Genomic DNA, 6,738 nt, shown 5'->3' with positions numbered 1-6,738 from the left:
GATCGTTCCAGTGTCGACCAAACTCCCTCTTAAACAAACAGCCTTAGATAATGAAAAGACAAATCAATTCAGTAGTAAAAGATGAAACCCCTATAATGTTACTATTTTAGTCAAAACGGTACAATTGTCATTTTCAATTCTCACTGAACAACAACTAATGATAGGGGGTCTGAGTATAATTTGGTATTATGCAAGAGTGTCTCTCTAATAGTGATATTCTCTAGAAGGTGAAGCTGTAAATTACCCTTTAATTAAAGGGTCATGGTCATGTTCTTTTTCAAGACTTGACCCCAAACATTATTTTATTTCTTATGTATTTATTCTCTTCCTAAGTGAATTATTTGAATGATACTTCTCTTATCACTATAGAATGGAGTTGGAGTAATCAATAAGACACAGATTATAAAGGAGCCATTATGGCCAAACAATCTCTAATGTAGTATTAGCAAGGGCACAATACTCAATTTCACTACTTTCTCAAAGGGTGTGGTTTTTGTGAGTCGTACTATTGATTTAGGTTCTGTTCTATAGCTTGATGACTGACAATCAACAATCATGTGGAAACCTCACATATGAGTCAAGGTGAAGGTACATGTAGTGGACCCAAACTCCTCAGCATCTGTCCCTCACTCTGTTATCCAAAAATGAAAATGCACTTGTGAAGAGGGGGTATTACTTGGTCAGTTCAATCTAGTTTTGACATGGCTGAATTGTTTTTGGTACAAGAAAGGGTGAATCTGAAATCAAAACCAATGAGTAAAGGTTCGTGTTTATTGGTTTCATTCCGATTATGGTCTGATTATCAGCGGAAAATTGAAAAAAAAAATAAAAAAATTTTTTTTTTATCAAAACCAAGTTTCGATCTTGGGACCTGTGGGTTATGGGCCCACCACGCTTCCGCTGCGCCACTTTGATTTTGTTGAAGAAGATAGGAAATCTAAAGATTATATATATTATATATTTGTAGAGTATCTACCATTTCTACGAAAACAGCCACTTCAAATTAAAATACGAACATGTTGCTTGGAAGCAAAAAGCATGTGCGACTGACTACATTTTCTGTTGAAATAAAAACAAGAATCAAAAGAGTAAACCTCGAATCTCCCTCCCAGGTGGAGAATGGGGACTATGGACGGGGGGATGGGACTTGGCTACGAAGGGTGGCTGAGACTTCATGCCTTGATCAGAGTTATCAATTCTGCCGAATAATTCGTGAATTATTCGGTCGAATCGAATTTTTCTGAACTTTATCAAAAATTCGGACCGAATCCGAATTAAAAATAAAATTCTTTAAAATTCGCAACTTTTTCAAAACTGAATATAAATCGCGAATAATTCGGACCGAATTCGAATTAAACCGAATTATTGGGTTTATTTAAACATTATTTAAAAAAAAAAAAAACAATAAAAAAGCAATTAAAAAAAAAAAAAAACCCAATAAGCTTTTTTGACCGCTTTTTTGACCGAATCCTTCAATTAATCATCCGAATTATTCCGAATAATTCTCCGTCCGAATAATTCCCGAATCCGAATTTGTTAACTATGGCCTTGACCAAGCAAACAAGTAAAACCACCCAGAACACACTCCACATGCTGCCATAGTGCCATGTTGCAGTTCCTGATCCTATTTTGTTTTCCTACAGCCCTAATGAGAATTTGGGCTAGGTTTGGTGTTGTCACGTTGTGGCTTGTGTCATTATTAGAAAATTATGCCCCTCTTTTGTAGTTTGTCGAAATTATATGTGGGTCCAAGCGTTTGAACGATTTACTCCCCCCTTCCCTAATATTATAGGTGTGAGAGTATGTTCTTTTTTTTTTTTTTTTTGCTAGAATGTGAGTATGATGTTACTTTTATACAGTAAAAGACTGTATTACCCCTTTAGTAGAGATAGTCTTACTTTGAGAGGACCATTATATCCTTTTATAATCATATACCCAAACCATCCACAAATCAAATCCCTAAGAGATAACCATTGGAGAAGATGGAGGCAAGACCTATGCAAGTACACAATCTTTAGTTTTTCCTTTCTTACTTTAGTTTTTCCTTTCTTACTTCTCTCTCTTCATTGTATCAATGGCTGATATGGATCACTCTACTTCATAATAAAGGGAAACTTTTCTTAAAACCTAATAAGTAGTTGTTGACTAACACAAAAGCTGAATCGGTGCAAAGAATAACTTCTCTAGTTCTTCCAAACAGAACGGGGTAATTTGTGTACATAGTAGGTTTCTTTTTCAGAAAAAGAATAATCATGAAAAATAAAGAAAAATACAGCACTAGAAAAGCTCCTTCGCAAGGAGGAAAAATCTCCTTCCATCCAAATGACCTTTCTGACTTACAAGAACTAAGAGTGTTCTGAATTTTACAATGGATGTTTTCCTTCAATATGCACTAAAGACAGACATCATTTCATACTGAAGGCTTTTGTGTTTTATAACCAGTTTTCTCTTCTATGCACTGTTTAAAAAATGGGATTAGCGGCAGATTTAGATAGCAATCAGCCATGATCAATCCCGATTCTAGGCGTTTTAGAGCAACTGATTTGCTTGAGGAAAATCATCGCAACCTTCAATAGAACCCTTCGCCAGCGTCAATCGAAACCTTTACCAGAGCCAAGGTGGAAATTGTTGGTGTATGATGTCTTGTATTCCGTCGCAGTTTAATCCAGGGAGTACTGGTGCAACACCTAGACAGGCAATCTCGATAGTGAAGCAGGATCTCATCTCACCAGGGACGTAGGCAATCTTGCCGAACCTCGTAAAATTCGTGTGCATTGTTTGTTTTGTTTTTCCATTATCTTCTGCATCGTTTTAGGGTTGCGTTTCTACAGAACCTTCCACCGGCTTCTCACGGTTCGTTCCTGAGGTAGAAGATTTGTAGATCACGGTTTGGAGACCTAGGTTGAAGATGATGAAATTGAATATGGGTTTCCCCCTTTTCTTAATTTCAAGTGAAGGGTCTTTTGATCTCTTCACTTAGTTCTAAGGGCATTTTCGGCATAAGAAAGGTGACCTCACCACATAACAATTTCAAACTAACGGACACTAACGGATTAGACTCAAATGTATGAATCTTTCAAACTTCAGGGGAGAGGGGCGTAAATCGTTCAAATCATTGGACCCACACGTAATTTCGACAAACTAAAGGGGAGGGGGCATAATTTTCCGTTATTATTATTATTATTATTTTTTTAAATATATGAAAGGAAAAAATTCATTAATGAGAGAGAAAGTGAATTACTTCAGTGTAGGAATAAATATTATAAAGATAAGATTGCTTCGTCATGACCAAATGTGATATTCTACGTATCACTAGTATCACCTTGTTATTGGACTTGGGACAGAAAATAGAAATAGACAAAAAATTATATATATCCAAAATGAGAGCGATTACGTTTCAAGGCCACGATTTGGTACTATAATTAGAAATAAGTTCTTATAGTTCCTCTGAATCACTCCATATCTATCTAATTTTCCATCCATCATCCCTCGCTTGCTTTAAATCAGTGAAAACTACCCGAGTGTATGCATCAATGGTTTTTCCTATCATCGTATAATTAGTATTTAATAAGACACAATTTCATTTATGTATGATGCAAGTAGCTCATTCACAAATAAGAATTGGTGAGTTCATATTAGAAAAATCTGGTGTAGCTAGAAGAGTCGTAGGTAATAAGTTCACCTGGGGAGATAAAGAGTGACAAGCTTAATATTATATTGTGTTTTTCTATACTAACTTGTATTAGAGAAACGGTTCTCTAAACAACTGGGGTTGCGTACACTAGTATATTTGGGCATGTATGATATTCATTATGTTTCCAAGCCAAATTTCCATTCAAAAATGAATATTTGTATTTTTGTTTTTAGTCCATATTTCTGGGCAAAATAACATGTTTGATAATATGTAGTATTTCTATTTCTAGGTTAGAAAAGAAATGAAATATGTTTGTTTAGCGCATATTAATTTCTATGAATGGAACTTATATAAATTTACAAAATGTCATTCAATACCTAAAATTTTAGCATAGGCGATGATGGTGGTGGTGGCGATGGTGAAAGAGGTGGTGGTGATGGCAATGTTAGTAGTGGTGGTGGGGGTTGCGGTGTTGGAGGTGGAGGAGGTGGTCAGATGGTGGTAGAAGTTGCATTGAAGGTGTTTTATTTTTAACATGAAATTACTTTTTTACCTGTCAAATTCTTTATGTGCTCATTAAGGAGAAACCCCCTCTCTTTCTCCCTCGTATTTTTGTGATAGAGAAATTCCTAAAAGATGTTTTTATTTTTTTTCCTATTTCCCAACAACCTTTTGGTCTCGATTCATTCCTAGGAAAAAAAAAAAAAAAAAAAGAACGGCATTTGTAAACCGATTTTTATTTTATTTTATTTTTTTAATAATAATAATCAATAAATAAATAAATTGAGAAATAGAGAAACATAATAGTTATCATGCAGGTCTTTCGTGCCTATGTTTTTTCTTCCACACATAAAATGATCGGAAAACGATTCTATACCTCGTTGATGCTCTTTTGCTCAGAGAATCCTCGCACCTTATATTATTATGTTTTACAATGCATATACGATATATATAATTTTAAACCACAAATATACGAAGTAAAAAAAAAAAAATTATCACTTCATAGCTCCACCAAATAAGTTTATCTATACTAATGACAGGATAGAAATGGCTACAGCTAGATGGATCATATCTTTCAAATTGCAGACGTTTTTTTCCATAATAATAATAATAATAATAATAATAATAATAATAATGATAATAAAATGCACCATTTATTTTGTCTATATTTTTTCATACCCTTTCTCAAATTCTTAAATTCTTTAAGTTTTATTTTGCCAATTAATGACAGCAATTTAGGCTTAAACTTCACAGCCGATTTGGGATTTTAAGGTCCATATTCATAAAAATTGGACCCATTGACATTTGAGCTATTAAAATAAATTTATCCGACCTATCAAATAAATTGTGCATAAATTCCGTAATATTTGAAGTTGGGTGGCATGGGCCAATATTATACCTAGGTGAGCATGGCCAGGACCGAATCAACTAGGCCTAGCCCTATGTGTCACAGAAAGAGGTTGGGCTAGGCCTAAACGGTCAAGTAAGCTGTAGGTATGATTGATTCCAACCTAGTCAACATTTACTCAACGAAGTTCAATTGTTATAGACCAGGAGGATGAGGCATATGTTGATCATGAATGTTAACGCCGTTATGAGCATGGATTTAGTTATCGGAATTAGTATCAATATTGGTTTCGGTGTTGATATCGGTATATGCAAATATTAGAATATCAATACAATATTGATCCAGATTAGATTAGTCACTTTTGTTTTTACCTTTTATAAGAAAGTATATTTTTTTCACTATTTTACCTTAAACTAATACTGATGATAGATTATATCAGTACCAATACGATATAATCGATATAATCGATCAGATACCGATACTTTGAACCATGGTTATGAATATGAGCCCCTGATGGATTTCTGAACTGAGATGATCAGCTGAATTTGAATGGGTATTAAATATTAAATACGTAGTACTAGAACTAATAGACTAAGCCACGGCGACCCAGTTGAGCTTTCTGGTGAAGTCCAACAAGCTCCAAGTCTAGTTCTAGTAGGTTAGAATTTGGTTTGACTTGGACCTGGCTTTGGCCCAACCTTTCCATACTACAACTCAGCCCAACTAAACCTGGATGGGTTTAGTCAAAGATTGAACTGTTCCCGGCACTGTGCCGTACTGTGTCTCTTCCTCATGTAATAGTTTTCTATTACATGAGTGTTAGGTGGGTACGTAATACTAAGAATCGGTTAGAAAGAAGAGATCCAGCAAATAGTGACCCTATACGTTTGCTTCCTTTGAACCTTTCAATATGGGAGACCAATATCAAAATCCTTCACCTAAATCTTTGAAAGATAGGTTCTACCCTACTAGAATAGCCGAACCTTTTTGTATAGTTCTACCACAAGCCCAGGGCAATAATTTTGAACTCAAATCTCAATACATCACTATGTTGCCCCACTTTCATGGGTTGACCTCTGAGGATGCATACCAATTTATAAGGGAATTTGAAGAGGTATGTGTTCTAATTAAGATCCAACAGCTTTCTAATAATGCTGTTAAGCTTAGGTTCATTATGTTTGCATTGAAAGACCAAGCTAAGAAGTGGTTGTATGGGTTACCCAACAAATTTTATAACCTCATGGGAACAGGTTACAGTTATCTTCCTTAAGAAATTTTTTTCAACTCACAAGACTAATAAGCTTAGAAGTGATATCCTTCAGCTTAGGCAAAAGCCTAGTGAGTCATTTTTCAAACTTATGGAGAAATTCAAGGATCTACTCTAAGAATGCCCTCACCATGGCCAAGACTTATGGAATTTTTATGAGGGTATTGATTACCCAAGTAAACAAATGATAGAGTCTATATGCCCTAAGGGATTCACATTCTTTACAGATGGAGAAAAGACATGGAACATCTTACTTGACTTAGCTGATAAAACTCGTGAATGAGAATCAACCCAAGAGAGTGAAAGAACCAAAGGAAGGAAATGATATTTTGTGGATGGGATAGTAACCAAGGAAGCCCATTTGGATAGCTTAATCAAGAGGAGAAGGCTATTATTCCTAGAGAGCCATCATCAGTCAATTTGGTTAAGATTTGTGCTTGGTGCCAGTCCCCTGGACATGTCATAGAAGAATGCCCCAACACCTCTGGA

General features: G+C 35.2%; 1 non-coding gene across 1 annotated transcript; it reads right to left on the bottom strand.

Annotated features, from left to right (window-relative positions):
• Positions 1 to 6,280: 6,280 nt before the first annotated feature.
• Positions 6,281 to 6,387, bottom strand: LOC122063277. Its single transcript, XR_006135292.1, has one exon. It is a non-coding gene; the product is annotated as a small nucleolar RNA R71 (small nucleolar RNA).
• Positions 6,388 to 6,738: the final 351 nt, after the last annotated feature.

Source organism: Macadamia integrifolia, unplaced genomic scaffold, assembly GCF_013358625.1.
Source record: "Macadamia integrifolia cultivar HAES 741 unplaced genomic scaffold, SCU_Mint_v3 scaffold1276, whole genome shotgun sequence".
Lineage (NCBI taxonomy): Eukaryota > Viridiplantae > Streptophyta > Magnoliopsida > Proteales > Proteaceae > Macadamia > Macadamia integrifolia.
The sequence above is the reverse complement of the archived record's forward strand: the minus strand, read 5'-3'. Positions and strand labels throughout refer to the sequence as shown.